This window comes from Arachis ipaensis, chromosome B9, assembly GCF_059453495.1.
Source record: "Arachis ipaensis isolate K30076 ecotype BB chromosome B9, ASM5945349v1, whole genome shotgun sequence".
In the NCBI taxonomy this organism is placed as follows: domain Eukaryota; kingdom Viridiplantae; phylum Streptophyta; class Magnoliopsida; order Fabales; family Fabaceae; genus Arachis; species Arachis ipaensis.
In genome coordinates, this window is record NC_142444.1 from 103,980,053 (window position 1) to 103,998,230 (window position 18,178).

Genomic DNA, 18,178 nt, shown 5'->3' on the forward strand with positions numbered 1-18,178 from the left:
GTTTTTCCTCTTATTTTACTTAATCTTTATTGCATTTCATTTTTATTTTAGTTATTATATTAGTTTTACTTTAGTTGTTTTTATTTAAATAAGTTGCAAGTGTTTGCTTGTTGTTTGATTGGGTTGCTTGTTGAATTAATATCATCGATGCACTTATACTTTGCCTTCAATTATTATCACCTAATTGGAATTGTACATTTACATTTTGTTGCATATTAGGTGAAACTTTTATGAGTGCACATGGAATTTAGTGAATTGAATTGAATTGCTTGTTCACCATGGACTTTAAGTCAATATAATCACATTACAAGGTCCTTGTTTCTTGTTAATATTTTGCATTTATTTGAGTTGAATTAACTTGATTCTATCAAGTTTGTCACCTTTTTGTAACAAACACCTTAACCATGTGATTATTTGATTATGCCTAAGGATGAATAAGTAGTTCTCTTCATCATTGAATTGGTTATTGCTTATTGTGCTATTTTATTAATCTTGCGCTTTCACTTGCACAATTTCAATATCCAATATATCCTACATTCAATTCACTCTTATTGTAGTTGCCTAAGTTTGCTTGTATTTAATTGATGCTCATTCATTGCTTGTAACTTAGACTATTTAATTGAGGAACTGATACTTACTTTTTGATTGTGTGGATGCCATTTTAACCGGCCGTTGTGTGTATTCTAACTGTGTGCACACTTGGAATACACACATGGCTCATTTTCATCATCCAGAACACTATGCAAACTCCTCAATTAGATGCTTATTAGTTTCCCCCTACCCTTTTGTGCTACTTGCCCTATGATTCTTAACTATACTTTATCCATTCTTTTTGAGGATGAGACGTGAACGCAAGGAGCCGGGAGAGGAGGAGGACACCGAGGAGGGAGATGCCGAGCATACATTGGACTTGGCAATTTCTCCACAACCCAAACCCCCACATCCGCCAGCTGAAGGTGGGGTACTTTAGAGCCATTCTCCCCGGATTGTGTTTGTGCACGAAGGACCGTGCAACGCTTAAGTGTGGGGGAGGATTCGTCATTTTGGGGAGTAAACTTACTTTTCCGAACACTTTGCACTTTATTTTTGTTTCTTTTTATTAGTTTTCTTTTAGATATTTAGAGTGCTTTTGATTGTTGCATTGCATTTACTTCTAGTATATATATCTTAACTTATGCATAGTTTATTTCTAGTTATTGCATGTTGCATTTTTGCATCTTTTTCTTAGTATATATTTTATAGATAGAAGTTGTGATTGGATGATGTGAATACTATAGCACCTAGTTCAATTTTGTCCTAATTGTTCATGTTAATTTTTGCTTGTTAAAAATTAGGAATAGAACTAGGAAATTTTTGGAAATTGCATCCATCACATCATATATATAGGAAATAATTTTGGTGAAAAACAACAAGGATTTCCAAGAATTTTGTTTCAAAAGAATTCTATTGAATTGATTTAGAAAATTATTTTTACACTTGCTTGAATGATTTTTTATGGAATATAGAAGGGTAATAGAACAAAACAACCTTGTGAGTTGTTGAGCCTTAATGCGTGGTTACACATTATAACCACAAATTTTGTTCATTGTGTGCTATGCTCCTTCTATGATTGTAATCTTGGTTTTGCTTGATTCTTTATTTCCAATGTTTGATGTTGTGATTGCATTTAGTATTTGAGGCCATTTTTGGTATTAAACTCACTCACCCATATAGATCCACCCTTGCATCTACCTTTGTTAACCCCTTTTGAGCTTTTTAATCCCTTTGTTCTAATTGTTAGCACATCACAACCCTAAGCAGAAAACCATGAATTACCTTGAATTGTATCTTTGATTAGTTTAGGTTGAAGAGTGTGTTTCATTTAAGTGTGGGGGGAAATTTTGGGAAGCATTGGTAGAGAAAAAATTTTGTTTTGGGTATTTATTGAAAATTTGGAAACTACATGAAGCAGAGTAACTACATGCATGAATCATCAAGTACTTTTTATCATGAAAGTAAACTATGAACCATAAAACAACTACGAACTAGATAGTAATCTAGAAACTAGAAAACAACAATTTTTGAGTAATTTCTGTGATTGTTTGGAGCTGATAACTAGTTATGATGAGGGTGCAATGTGTTCTTTAATGAAAACTATGGTGGAACACCAAACTTAGATTTACACACTCACCCTTGAATTTCTTTGGTGTGCAATGGTGCACGAATTGAGAATCACACTTTTTGAATTCGTACCACTAACCAGCAAGTGCACTGGGTCGTCCAAGTAATACCTTATGTGAGTAAGGGTCGAATCCCACGGAGATTGTTGGTTTGAAGCAATCTCTGGTTATCTTGTAAATCTCAGTTAGGAGGTCAATTATAATTATCAGTTGACTTGCAAATGAACAAGGGAACATAAAATAAATACTTGGTATGCAGTAATGGAGAATATATTGGAGTTTTGGAGATGATTTGTCTTCTGAATCTCTGCTTTCTCCCTGTCTTCTTCTTCACGCACGCAAGATTCCTCCTATGGCAAGCTGTGTGTTGGTGGATCACCGTTGTCAATGGTTACCATCCGTCCTCTCAGTGAAAAAGGTCCAGGTGCGCTGTCACCGCACGGCTAATCATCTGTCGATTCTCGATCATGTCAGAATATGATCCATTGATCCTTTTGCGTCTGTCACTACACCCAACACTCGCAAGTTTGAAGCTCGTCACAGTCATTCAATCCCTGAATCCTACTCAGAATACCACAGACATGGTTTAGACTTTCCGGATTCTCAAGAATGCTGCCAATGGATTCTAGCTTATACCACGAAGATTCTGATTAAGGAATCCAAGACATATTCATTCAATCGAAAGTAGAATGGAGGTGGTTGTCAGGCACGCGTTCATAGGTTGAGAATGGTGATGACTGTCATGGATCATCACATCCATCATGTTGAAGTGCGAATGAACATCTTAGATAGAAACAAGCGTGTTTGAATAGAAAACAGAAATAGTTGCATTAATTCATCGAAACACAGCAGAGCTCTTCACCCCCAACAATGGAGTTCAGAGACTCATGTCGTCAGAGATTACAATGTTCAGATCTAAAATGTCATGAGATGCAAAATAAATCTCCAAAAGTTGTTTAAATACAAAACTAGTAACCTAGGTTTACAGAAAATGAGTAAACTATGATAGATAGTGCAGAAATCCACTTCTGGGGCCCACTTGGTGCGTGCTGGAGCTGAGACTTAAGCTTCTCACGTGTCTGGGCTGTTTTGGGCGTTCAACGCCAGGTTGTAACCTGTTTCTGGCGTTGAACTCCAACTTGTAACTTGTTTCTGGCGCTGGACGCCAGACTGCAACATGGAACTGGCGTTGAACGCCAGTTTATGTCATCTATCCTTGAGCAAAGTATGGACTATTATATATTTCTGGAAAGCCCTGGATGTCTACTTTCCAACGCAATTGAGAGCGCGCCATTTAGAATTCTGTAGCTCCAGAAAATCCACTTTGAGTGCAGGAAGGTCAAAATCCAACAGCATCAGCAGTCCTTTTTCAGCATGAATCAGATTTTTGCTCAGCTCCTTCAATTTCAGCCAGAAAATACCTGAAATAACAAAAAAACACACAAACTCATAGTAAAGTCCAGAAATGTGATTTTTAATTAAAACAACTAATAAAAATATACTAAAAACCAACTAAATCATACTAAAAACTAAGTAAAAACAATGCCAAAAAGCATATAAATTATCCGCTCATCACAACACCAAACTTAAATTGTTGCTTGTCCCCAAGAAACTAAAAACAAAGTAGGATAAAAAGAAGAGAATATACAATGAATTCCAAAACCATCTATGAAGATTAGTGTTAATTAGATGAGCGGGGCTATTAGCTTTTTGCTTCTAAATAGTTTTGGCATCTCACTTTATCCTTTGAAGTTCAGAATGATTGGCATCTATAGGAACTCAGAATTTAGATAGTGTTATTGACTCTCCTAGTTCAGTATGTTGATTCTTGAACACAGCTACTTTATGAGTCTTGACCGTGGTCCTAAGCACTCTATTTTCCAGTATTACTACCGGATACATACATGCCACAGACACATAACTGGGTGAACCTTTTCAGATTGTGACTCAGCTTTGCTAAAGTCCCCAATTAGAGGTGTCCAGGGTTCTTAAGCACACTCTATTTTTTTTTTGCTTTGGACCTCGACTTTAACCGCTCAGTCTCAAGTTTTCACTTGACACCTTCACGCCACAAGCACATGGTTAGGGACAGCTTGGTTTAGCCGCTAAGGCTAGGATTTTATTCCTTTAGGCCCTCCTATCCACTGATGCTCAAAGCCTTGGATCCTTTTTATTACTCTTGCCTTTTGGTTTTAAGGGCTATAGGCTTTTTGCTCTTGCCTTTTGGTTTAAGGAGCTTTTGGCTTTTTCTGCTTGCTTTTTCTTTTTCTTGCTCTCTTTTTTTTTCGCATTTTTTTTTCTGCAAGCTTTGTTCTTCACTGCTTTTTCTTGCTTCAAGAATCATTTTTATGATTTTTCAGATTATCAAATAACATTTCTCCTTTTTCATCATTCTTTCAAGAGCCAACAATTTTAACATTCATAAACAACAAATTCAAAAGAAATATGCACTGTTCAAGCATTCATTCAGAAAACAAAAAGTATTGCCACCACATCAAAATAATTAAACTATTTTAAAATTCGAAATTCATGTACTTCTTTTTCTTTTTCAGAAAACAATTTTCATTTAAGAAAGGTGATGGATTCATAGGACATTCATATCTTTAAGACATAGACACTTAGATACTAGTGATCATATAGTAAAGACACAAACATAATTAAACATGAAGCATAGTAAACGAAAAACAGGAAAATAAGAACAAGGAGATTAAGGAATGGGTCCACCTTAATGAGGGTGGCATCTTCCTCTTCTTGAAGAACCAATGGTGCTCTTGAGCTCCTCTATGTCTCTTCCTTGCCTTTGTTGCTCTTTCCTCATAGCTCTTTGATCTGCAGTCAATTGCTCTACCACTGAATTATGGAAAAACAAAAGCAATGCTTTTACCATACCAAACTTAAAAGGTTTGCTCGTCCTCGAGCAAAAGAAGAAAGAAGTGGAGAAGATGGAGGAGATGGAAGTGTGTGAATGGGTGGGTTTGGGAGGGAAATGGTTTGAATTTGAATGGTGAGGTAGGTGGGGATCCTGTGGGGTCCACAGATCCAGTGGGGTCAAGGATTTAGCATCCCTGCTCCAATTAGGCGTACAAAATGCCCTTACTGTGCAATCCTGGCATTTAACGCCAGACTGCTGCCTGTTTCTGGCATTAAACGCCCAAATGTAGCCTATTTCTGGCGTTTAACGCCAGACTGATGCTTGTTTCTGGCGTTAAACGCCAGCTTGGTGCTTGTTTCTGGCATTAAACGCCAGACATATGCTTGTTTCTGGCGTTTAAACGCCAGAATGATCTTCCTCCAGGGTGTGCTATTTTTCATGCTGTTTTTCATTCTGTTTTTGATTTTCCATTTGTTTTTGTGACTTCACATAATCATCAACCTAAAGAAAACATAAAATATCCATGGAAAATAAATAGATATAATTAAATAACATTGGGTTGCCTCCCAACAAGCGCTTCTTTAATGTCAATAGCTTGACAGTGAGCTCTCATGGAGCCTCACAGATAATCAGAGCAAGGTTGGGACCTCCCAACACCAAACTTAGAGTTTGACTGTGGGGGCTTTGGTTGACTCTGCAGTGAGAGAAGCTTTTCATGCTTCCTCTCCATGGTTACAGAAGGAGAACCTTGTGTCTTATAGTTTGCAATGTCTGCAAACCACAGAACTTCCTGAATAGCAAATAATTGCTCATCCGGAAAGGTTTCAGAGATTTCAGTAGGAGGGAGGGATGCTCCTGCTACTGGTTCTATCCGGGATAGGTGATCAGCTACTTGATTCTCTGTTCCTTTTCTGTCTCTTATTTCTATATCAAACTCTTGCAGAAGCAACACCCATCTTATGAGCCTGGGCTTTGAATCTTGCTTTGTGAGTAGATATTTAAGAGCAGCATGGTCAGTGTACACAATCACTTTTGATCCTACTAAGTAGGATCTAAACTTGTCAATGGCATAAACCACTGCAAGTAATTCTTTTTCTGTGGTTGTGTAATTTTTTTGGGCATCATTTAAAACACTGCTAGCATAATAAATGACATGCAGAAGCTTGTTATGCCTCTGTCCCAATATTGCACCAATGGTATGGTCACTGGCATCACACATTAGTTCGAAGGGTAATGTCCAGTCTGGTGCAGAAATAACTGGTGCTGTGACCAGCTTAGCTTTCAGGGTCTTAAACGCCTGCAGACACTTTGTGTCAAACACAAATGGCGTGTCAGCAGCTAGCAGATTGCTCAGAGGTTTTGCAATTTTTGAAAAATCCTTTATAAACCTCCTATAGAATCCTGCATGCCCCAGAAAGCTTCTGATTGCCTTAACATTGGCAGGTGGTGGTAATTTTTCAATTACTTCAACTTTAGCTTGATTCACCTCTATTTCCTTGTTTGAAATTTTATGCCCAAGGACAATCCCTTCAGTCACCATAAAGTGACATTTTTCCCAGTTTAAAACTAGGTTGGTCTCTTGGCATCTTTTCAGAACAAGTGCTAAATGGTTAAGGCAGAAGCTGAATGAGTCTCCAAATACTGAAAAGTCATCCATGAAGACTTCCAGAAACTTCTCTACCATATCAGAGAAGATAGAGAGCATGCACCTCTGAAAGGTTACAGGTGCATTACACAGACCAAAAGGCATCCTTCTGTAGGCAAACACTCCAGAAGGACATGTGAATGCTGTTTTCTCTTGGTCCTGAGGATCTACTGCAATTTGGTTGTAACCTGAATAGCCATCCAAAAAGCAGTAATATTCATGACCTGCTAGTCTCTCTAGGATCTGGTCTATGAATGGTAAAGGAAAATGATCCTTCCTGGTAGCTGTATTGAGCCTTCTGTAGTCAATACACATACGCCACCCTGTAACTGTTCTTGTAGGAACCATTTCATTCTTTTCATTATGAACCACTGTCATTCCTCCCTTCTTAGGGACAACATGGACAGGGCTCTCCCAGGGGCTATCAGAAATAGGATAGATAATCCCAGCCTCTAGTAACTTAGTGACCTCTTTCTGCACCACCTCCTTCATGGCGGGATTTAGCCGCCTCTGTCGTTGAACCACTGGCTTAGCATCATCCTCTAATAGGATCTTGTGCATCCATCTGGCTGGGCTAATGCCCTTAAGATCACTTATGGACCACCCAAGAGCTGTCTTGTGTGTCCTTAGCACCTGAATTAGTGCTTTCTCTTCCTGTGGCCCTAAAGCAGAGCTTATGATTACAGGAAAAGTGTCACCTTCTCCCAGAAATGCATATTTCAGGGATGGTGGTAGTGGTTTGAGCTCGGGTTTAGGAGGTTTCTCCTCTTCCTATGGAGTTTTCAGAGGTTCTTTTATTTCCTCTGGTTCCTCCAGATCAGGCTGAACATCTTTAAAAATGTCCTCTAACATCTTTCAAAAACTTGGTGCACGAATTGAGAATCACACTTTTTGCAATTCGTACCACTAACCAGCAAGTGCACTGGGTCGTCCAAGTAATACCTTACGTGAGTAAGGGTCGAATCCCACGGAGATTGTTGGTTTGAAGCAATCTCTCGTTATCTTGTAAATCTCAGTTAGGAGGTCAATTATAATTATCAGTTGACTTGCAAATGAACAAGGGAACATAAAATAAATACTTGGTATGCAGTAATGGAGAATATGTTGGAGTTTTGGAGATGCTTTGTCTTCTGAATCTCTGCTTTCTCCCTGTCTTCTTCTTCACGCACGCAAGATTCCTCCTATGGCAAGCTGTGTGTTGGTGGATCACCGTTGTCAATGGTTACCATCCGTCCTCTCAGTGAAAAAGGTCGAGGTGCGCTATCACCGCACGGCTAATCATCTGTCGGTTCTCGATCATGTCAGAATAGGATCCATTGATCCTTTTGTGTCTGTCACTACGCCCAACACTCGCGAGTTTGAAGCTCGTCACAGTCATTCAATCCCTGAATCCTACTTAGAATACCACAGACATGGTTTAGACTTTCCGGATTCTCAAGAATGCTGCCAATGGATTCTAGCTTATACCACGAAGATTCTGATTAAGGAATCCAAGACATATTCATTCAATCGAAAGTAGAATGGAGGTGGTTGTCAGGCACGCATTCATAGGTTGAGAATGGTGATGACTATCATGGATCATCACATCCATCATATTGAAGTGCGAATGAACATCTTAGATAGAAACAACCGTGTTTGAATAGAAAACAGAAATAGTTGCATTAATTCATCGAAACACAGCAGAGCTCTTCACCCCCAACAATGGAGTTTAGAGACTCATGCCGTCAGAGATTACAAAGTTCAGATCTAAAATGTCATGAGATGCAAAATAAATCTCTAAAAGTTGTTTAAATACTAAACTAGTAACCTAGGTTTACAGAAAATGAGTAAACTATGATAGATAGTGCAGAAATCCACTTCTGGGGTCCACTTGGTGTGTGCTGGAGCTGAGACTTAAGCTTCTCACGTGTCTGGACTGTTTTGGGCGTTCAACGCCATGTTGTAACCTGTTTCTGGCGTTGAACTCCAACTTGTAACTTGTTTCTGGCGCTGGACGCTAGACTACAACATGGAACTGGCGTTGAACGCCAGTTTACGTCGTCTATCTCTGAGCAAAGTATGAACTATTATATATTTCTGGAAAGCCCTGGATGTCTACTTTCCAACGCAATTGAGAGCGTGCCATTTGGAGTTCTATAGCTCCAGAAAATTCACTTTGAGTGCAGGAAGGTCAGAATCCAATAGCATCAGCAGTCCATTTTCAGCCTGAATCAGATTTTTGCTCAGCTCCCTCAATTTCAGCCAAAAAATACTTGAAATAACAGAAAAACACACAAACTCATAGTAAAGTCCAGAAATGTGATTTTTAATTAAAAAAACTAATAAAAATATACTAAAAACCAACCAAGTCATACTAAAAACTAAGTAAAAACAATGCCAAAAAGCGTATAAATTATCCGCTCATCATGCAACACCAAACTTAGCTCCTAGCAATGCAGAGAAATCTCCTTACTCTCTTATTGACAAGCTATGAAAAGAGAATTACCTTTGGTTGGGTTGCCTCCCAACAAGCGCTCTTTTAAAGTCACTAGCTTGACGACTAACTCTCTCAGTCGAGTCTGTATTTTGCCTTAGTCCTTTCCTTCATGTCACCCAAGTAGTGCTTGGGCCTTTGTCCATTTACAGTGAAGGTCTCCTGTGATTTTTCTTCCATGATTTCTATATGTCCATAAGGGGAAACCTTGGTGATAAGAAAAGGGCCAGACCACCTTGATCTTAATTTCCCAGGGAAAAGTTTCAGTCTGGAATTGTAAAGTATCACTTTCTGACCTTCTTCAAAGCATCTTGGTGCTATCTTGAGGTCGTGTGTTTCCTTTGCCTTTTCCTTGTACATTTTGGCATTTTCATAGGCTTGGGATCTGAATTCTTCCAATTCTTGCAATTGCAAAAGCCTCCTTTCACCAACAGCTTCACTATCAAAATTCAATAACTTGAGAGCCCAAAATTCTTTGTGTTGAAGCTCTAATGGCAGGTGACAAGCTTTACCATACACCAGTTGATATGGAGACATCCCAATTGGTGTTTTAAAGGTGGTTCTGTATGCCCAAAGAGCATCATCTAGCTTCTTCGACCAATCTTTTCTTGAAGCTCCCACCGTCTTTTCCAGGATCCTTTTTAGCTCTCTATTAGATACTTCTGTCTGCCTACTTGTTTGGGGGTGATAAGGTGTGGCAACCTTGTGCTTCACCCCAAATCTCAGGAGGAGGGCCTCTAATGGCCTGTTGTAAAAATGACTTCCTCCATCACTGATGAGTGCTCTAGGAACTCCAAAGCGACTAAAGATGTTCTTTCTCAAGAAGTTAAAGAACACCTTGTTATCTGATAAACCCATATTTTATGATATATTTTGTGCTCAATTCAAGTGATTTATTCAACCCTTCACTCACTTATTCATGTAAATTGCATGGTTTTACTTTCCCTTCCTTATTATGTGATATATGTGAAAAACATGTTTCCTATGCTTTAAAAATAATTATTTTAATTACCTTTTAATACCATTCGATGCCGTGATTTGTGTGTTGAGTATTTTCAGATCTCCTAAGGCAGGAATGATTTAAAGGATGGAAAGGAAACATACAAAAATGGAAGGAAAGCACAAAATGGAGTTTTTAAAGAAATTGGCAGCGACGCGAACGCATGGACGATGTGGCCGCATGCTTAACACGAAAAGGCAGTGACGCGAATGTGTGACTGACGCGGACGCGCGCCTTGAGCAGAACGCAGATGACGCGTACGCGTGACCGAAGCGAACGTGTGATAAGGAAAACTCCAGATGACGCAACCGCGTGACCCATGCGGACGCGTGACAGACGCCACGCACCAGAAACTGCAGAAAACGCTCCCAGCGATTTCAGAAACCCTTTTTGGCCCAGATCCAAATACAGAAAGCACAGATTAGAGGTTATAAAGCGGGAGAATGCATCCATTCAAGAGGAGGTCTTCAATTTAGTCACTTTTCATTATTTAGATGTAGTTTTAAGAGAGAGGTTCTCTCCTCTCTCTTAGGTTTTAGGATTAGGATTCCTCTTAAAGGATTTAGGATTTCAACTCTTCATCAGGTTCAATATTTCTTTTACTTTATATTTCTCTTTTACTTTCAGATACTTTAATGCTCTCATTTAATTACTTATGTTGCCAAATTGGCTTGTGAACCATTCATGTTAGGATTTTCTTTATCTAATATAAACTGAGGTATTTCAGATTTACGATTCTTATTTAGCTTTTTTTTATATTCTTGGCTTAAATTGATTAATTGGTAACTCTTGAGTTGTCAAACTCATCGTGATTGATAATTGTTATCTTTGCTGATTGATCTAAATTCCTATAACTCTAGTCTTTCCTTAAGAGTTGACTAGGACTTTAGGTGTTAAATTGATTTATAAATTGATTTATCCACTTGACTTACTTTCATAGTTAGAGGTTGATTTAGTGGGAGCGAAAATATAATTCTCATCACCATTGATAAGGATAACTAGGATAGGACTTCGAATTTTCATACCTTGCCAAGAGTTTATTTTACAGTTATTTATTTATTTTACTTGTCATTTAAATTACTTGTTCCTTAATTTCAAAACCCCTAATTTACAAAACTCATAACCAATAATAAGAACACCTCCCTGCAGTTCCTTGAGAAGACGACCCGAGGTTTAAATACTTTGGTTACCAATATTAAAGGGGTTTGTTACTTGTGACAACCAAAACGTTTGTACGAAAGGATTTTCTGTTGGTTTAGAAGCTATACTTACAACGCGATCATATTTTTATATTTCTTTACCGATAGAAAAACCGATCGTCAAAATGGCGCCGTTGCCGGGGAACTGCAAACGTGTGCCTTATTACTGGTTATTGTAAATATTTTTCTTTTACTTGTTTATTTGTTTTTGTTTTTCCCTTTTATTTCTATTAGCTACTATGAATTCTCACCCCTCTCACTTTGAGTTTGGTTCTAATATTGTTGAAAGGAACGAAAGCTATAACAGGAATATGCATCAAGGTCTAAGCAATCAAAGATGGATGGAGCCAAGAGGCCCTGATCAACCCTTTAGGCAACAACACCCTCCAAGATATCATGGGCAAGGACCACTCTACAATGCATATCAAGCTGATAGATATGGTGGACCCCCTTGTAATTACCAACAAGCCCCACCCTGTGCTTATAGACCACCCTCTTAACATAGCTTTCCACCACCACACTCACAAGTTTCTTTTCACCATTCACCACCGTATGACCCTTATCCACCACAATTCCAATCCAATTACTCCCAGGAACCACCACATTCTTATTTTGAACCCTCTTCCCCAACCAATGAACCCTCATACCCACCCCAACCTCCAATGAATCCCCATTTCTGATCTTACCCATTCTCTTTAATTTATTCAATTTACTTTTATGAGCATCTTCCCCATTCCCATTAAAATTCTGCACTTTACCTTCTGCCATTTACTTTCAGCTCTTTACTTTCGGCATTTACATTTTCTGCTATTTACTTTCTTGCCATTTAATTTCCTGCAACACTCAAACCAAATTCTGCTTCTCTCAACTAGAACATTCCTCTAATTAAAGTTTCTTGACCAATCAATCCCTGTGGGATTCGACCTCACTCTATTGTGAGTTTTTACTTGACGACAATTCGGTACACTTGCCGAAGGAAAATTGTTGAGAGACAAGTTTCCGTGTGCATCAAATTCTACCCAAAACTTGCTTATTTCCTAAGAAAATGCATGAAACTACCCTAAAACAGTAAAAAAAAGGTCAGTGAAACTGGCCGAAATGCCCTGGCATCAACTATTCCATGAGAGAATTTGAAGGACCGATCTGCCAATTGGAGAGCCATTCTTGTTGGTTTGGCTTCCTCAATCTTCATTCTCTTCATCATTGTTAAGGACATCAAATTTATACTAGCTCCCAAGTCACATAAGGCTTTTTCAACTGTTATTTCCCCTATGATGCAGGGAATTTGGAAGCTTCATGGGTCCTTCAATTTTTGAGGCAGCTTGTGTTGGATGATAGTACTACATTCCTCAGTTAAAACCACAGTTTCATCATTCCTCCAGCTTCTCTTCTTGGTCATCAATTCCTTCAGAAACTTAGCATAAAGTGACATTTGTTCTAGTGCTTCTGCAAAGGGAATGTTGATTTGAAGTTTCTTGAAAATCTCCAAAAATTTAGAGAATTGGCTGTCTTTTGCATTCCTCATTAGGCGCTGAGGGTAAGGAGCCTTTGGGACATATGGCCTTAGAACTTGTTTCTCTTTTGATGGGTTGGGAGCAGGTATTTGTGCTTCTTCCTTGGCGTTTGAACTGCCCTCTTCCTTCTCTTTTTAAGCCTCCCTTGGAGTTTCTTTCAATTTCTTTCCGCTTCTGAGGGTAATAGCCTTGCATTCCTCTTTTGAAGTTGTCCGGGTGGCATTGCCTAAACTGTGCCCAGGAGCTTGCTTGGACAAGTATCCAATTTGTGCTTCAAGTTTCTGAGTAGCAGCATCTTGGTTTTGCCAATTGGATATTACTTCCTCCTGGAATTTCTTCATTTCTTTAATTTCCTTGCAAAGGTCTACAATCATAGCTTCTATTTTGGCCATCCTGTCATCTTCATGTGGTGATGGTTGGTTGGGATTGGGGTATTGAGAGTGGTTGTTGTGGCTTTGGTATGGTGGCTGTGAATAAGTGTTTTGTGTGGTCTGGTATGGTTTTTGGTTAGAGTTTTGGTGAGTGGAGTTATTATACTGGTTTGGATTGTAAGGTCTGTGTTCTTGGCCTTGGCTTTGTTGGTTTCCCCACCCAAAGTTTGGATGGTTCCTCCAACCAGAGTTATAGGTTTTAGAGTATGGATCATTAGCTTGCCTAGATGAGTTTCCAAGGTAATTAGCTTCCTCCCAGTTAACTCCTTCTTCTGTTTCCAACTCTTATTGGGGTGATGGTTGAGTGTGGATAGCTGCAGCCTGAGTCTTCTCCATTTGCTTGGTCAATTCAGCGAATTGCTTGGTGATCATCTTGTTCTGGACCAGGATTGAATTCATATGTTTTAATTCCAAGACTCCCCTGTTATTGATCCTATCTGAGGCATAAAAGTACTCATTGTCAGCCACTATCTCTATAACATCAATGGCCTCTTCAATGGTCTTCTTCTTATTTAGGGAACCTCTAGATGAGTGGTATACAGCCTTCCTTGATTCACAATTCAGCACTTCATAAGAGATGTGGATTTGCACCCACTCGTTAAACATATCAGGGGGGTATTTCTTTGTCAAGTTTTTGAATCTCTCCCATGCTTCAAAAAGAGTTTCACCATCTCGCTGTCTGAATGTCTGTACTTCAGTTCTTTGCCTGTTTACTCTTTGTGGAGGGTAGAACCTTGTTAAGAATCTGTTCATTACATCTTCCCAGGTGGTCAAGCTTTCCTTGGGGAATGATTCCATCCATTTTGATGCTTTGTCCCTGGTGCACGAAATTGTGATCTCTGAAATGGTGCCAAAAACTTGGTACGCAGGATCGTAATCTCAACTCTTTTTCACAACTCCGCACAACTAACCAGCAAGTGCAGTGGGTCGTCCAAGTAATAAACCTTACGTGAGTAAAGGTCGATCCCACGGAGATTGTCGGCTTGAAGCAAGCTATGGTCATCTTGCAAATCTCGGTCAGGCAGATTCAAATGGTTATGGGATTTTGATAATTAAAATATAAATAAAATAAGATAGAAATACTTATGTAATTCATTGGTGAGAATTTCAGATAAGCGTATGGAGATGCTTTGCTCCTTCTAAATCTCTGCTTTCCTACTGTCTTCATTCAATCATTCATACTCCTTTCCATGGCAAGCTTTATGTTGGGGGATCACCGTTGTCAATGGCTACCGTCCGTTCTCTCAGTGAAAATGGTCCAAATGCGCTGTCACCACACGGCTAATCATCTGTCGGTTCTCGATCATGTTGGAATAGGATCCATTGATCCTTTTGCATCTGTCACTACGCCCAACACTCGCGAGTTTGAAGCTCGTCACAGTCATCCCTTCCCAGATCCTACCCGGAATACCACAGACAAGGTTTAGACTTTCCGGATCTCAGGAATGGCCGCCAATAATTCTAGCCTATACCACGAAGACTCTGATCGTGAACCAGGAGGCTAAGAGATACACACTCAAGCTATTGCAGATAGGACGGAAGTGGTTGTCAGGCACGCGTTCATAGGTGAGAATGATAATGAGTGTCACGGATCATCACATTCAACAGGTTGAAGTGCGAGTGAATATCTTGGAATAAGAATAAGCTTGAATTGAATAGAAAATAATAGCACTTTGTATTAATTCATGAGGAACAGCAGAGCTCCACACCTTAATCTATGGGGTGTAGAAACTCCACCGTTGAAAATACATAAGTGAAAATAGGGTAGACATGGCCGAGTGGCCAGCCTCCCATGGAGGTCTCAGAACGTAAAAGTTACATAATGTGTTCCAGAGATATAAAATAAATCACTAAAAGTAGTTTTTATACTAAACTAGTAACTAGCGTTTACAGAAATGAGTAAATGATGCAGAAATCCACTTCCGGGGCCCACTTGGTGTGTGCTTGGGCTGAGCATTGAGCTTTACACGTGTAGAGACTTCTCTTGGAGTTAAACGCCAGGTTGCAGCCTGTTTGTGGCGTTTAACTCTGGTTTGTAACCTGTTTCTGGCGTTTAACTTCAGAATAGGGCAGGAAGTTGGTGTTTGAACGCCAGTTTACGTCGTCAAAACTCGGGCAAAGTATGGACTATTATATATTTCTGGAAAGCCCTGGATGTCTACATTCCAACGCAATTGAGAGGGTGCCAATTGGGTTTCTGTAGCTCCAGAAAATCCACTTCGAGTGCAGGGAGGTCAGAATCAAACAGCATCTGCAGTCCTTTTTCAGCCTCTGAATCAGAATTTTGCTTAGGTCCCTCAATTTCAGCCAGAAAATACCTGAAATCACAGAAAAACACACTAACTCATAGTAAAGTCCAGAAATGTGAATTTTGCATAAAAACTAATAAAAACATAATAAAAACTAACTAAATTATACTAAAAACTACCTAAAAATAATGTCAAAAAGCGTATAAATTATCCGCTCATCACAACACCAAACTTAAATTGTTGCTTGTCCCCAAGCAACTGAAAATCAATTAGGATAAAAAGAAGAGAATATACTATAAATTCCAAAATATCAATGAAACTTAGCTCCAATTAGATGAGCGGGACTAGTAGCTTTTTGCCTCTGAACAGTTTTGGCATCTCACTTTATCCTTTGAAGTTCATAATGATTGGCATCTATAGGAACTCAGAATTTAGATAGTGTTATTGATTCTCCTAGTTCATTATGTTGATTCTTGAACACAGCTACTTTATGAGTCTTGGCCGTGGCCCTAAGCACTTTATTTTCCAGTATTACCATCGGATACATAAATGCCATAGACACATAACTGGGTGAACCTTTTCAGATTGTGACTCAGCTTTGCTAGAGTTCCCAATTAGAGGTGTCCAGGGTTCTTAAGCATACTCTTTTTGCTTTGAATCACGACTTTAACCACTCAGTCTCAAGCTCTTCACTTGACACCTTCACGCCACAAGCACATGGTTAGGGACATCTTGGTTTAGCCGCTTAGGCCAGGATTTTATTCCTGTGGGCCCTCCTATCCATTAATGCTCAAAGCCTTGGATCCTTTTTATTTTTCCCTTGCCTTTCGGTTTAAAGGGTTACTGTCTTTTTCTGCTTGCTTTTTCTTTTTCTTTTTTTTGCCATTTTTTTCGCAAGCCTTGTTTTTCACTGCTTTTTCTTGCTTCAAGAATCAATTTTATGATTTTTCAGATTATCAATAACATTTCTCCTTTTCCATCATTCTTTCAAGAGCCAACAGTTTTAACATTCATAAACAACAAATTCAAAAGACATATGCACTGTTCAAGCATTCATTCAGAAAACAAAAAGTATTGTCACCACATCAAAATAATTAAACTAATTTCAAGGATTAATTCAAAATCATGTACTTCTTGTTCTTTTGTGGTTAAAACATTTTTCATTCAAGAAAGGTGATGGATTCATAAGACATTCATAGCTTTAAGGCATAGACACTTAAACACTAATGATCATGTAATAAAGACACAAACATAAAGCATAGAGAACGAAAACAGAAAAAAATAAATAGACAAGGAGATTAATGAACGGGTCCACCTTAGTGAGGGTGACGTCTTCCTCCTCTTGAAGATCTTATGGAGTGCTTGAGCTCCTCAATGTCTCTTCCTTGCCTTTGTTGCTCCTCCCTCATAGCTCTTTGATCTTCTCTAATCTCATGGAGAATGATGGAGTGCTCTTGGTGCTCCATCCTTAGTTGTCCCATGTTGGAACTTAATTCTCCTAGGGAGGTGTTAATTTGCTCCCAATAGTTTTATGGAGGAAAGTGCATCCCTTGAGGTATCTCAGGGATTTCATAATGAGGAGTTTCCTCATGCTCTTGTTGAGGTCCATGAATGGGCTCTCTTGTTTGCTCCATCCTCTTTTTAGTGATGGGCTTGTCATTTTCAATGAGGATTTCTCCCTCTATGACAATCCCAGCCAAATTGCAGAGGTGACAAATGAGGTGAGGAAAGGCTAACCTTGCCAAATTGGAAGACTTGTCAGCCACCTTGTAGAGTTCTTGAGGTATAATCTCATGAACTTCCACTTCCACCCCAATCATGATACTATGGATCATGATGGCCCAGTCGAGAGTTACTTCAGACCAGTTGCTAGTGGGAATGATTGAGCGTTGGATGAACTCCAACCATCCTCTAGCCACAGGCTTAAGGTCATGCCTTCTCAATTGAACCGGCTTGCCTCTTGAGTCAATTTTCCATTGAGATCCTTCCACACATATGTCCATGAGGACTTGGTCCAACCTTTGATCAAAGTTGACCCTTCTAGTGTAGGGGCGTGCGTTTTCTTGCATCATTGGCAAGTTGAACGCCAATCTTACATTTTTCGGACTGAAATCTAGGTATTTCCCCCGAACCATTGTAAGCCAATTCTTTGGATTCGGGTTCATACTTTGATCATGGTTCTTAGTGATTCATGCATTTGCATAGAACTCTTGAACGATTAAGATTTTGACTTGTTGAATAGGATTGGAGAGAACTTTCCATCCTCTTCTTCTAATCTCATGTCGGATCTCTGGATACTCACTCCTTTTGAGCTTGAAAGGGACCTCAGGGATTACCTTCTTCTTGGCCACAACTTCATAGAAGTGGTCTTGATGAACCTTTGAGATAAATTTCTCCATCTCCTATGACTCAGAGGTGGAAGAAATTTCCTTCCCTTTCCTCTTTCTTGAGATTTCTCTGGCCTTAGGTGCCATTAATGGTTATGGAAAAACAAAAAGCAATGCTTTTACCACACCAAACTTAAAAGGTTTGCTCGTCCTCGAGCAAAAGAAGAAAGAAAGTAGTAGAAGAAGAAGAAAATGGAGGAGATGGAGGGAGATATATGGTTCGGCCAAGGGGTAGAAGTGGTGGTTGTT

The 18,178-nt window shown here is 39.2% G+C and overlaps 1 non-coding gene across 1 annotated transcript; it reads left to right on the forward strand.

The window, feature by feature from the left end:
- Window positions 1-13,894: 13,894 nt before the first annotated feature.
- Window positions 13,895-14,000, forward strand: LOC148545732 (small nucleolar RNA R71). Its single transcript, XR_015901565.1, has one exon. It is a non-coding gene; the product is annotated as a small nucleolar RNA R71 (small nucleolar RNA).
- Window positions 14,001-18,178: the final 4,178 nt, after the last annotated feature.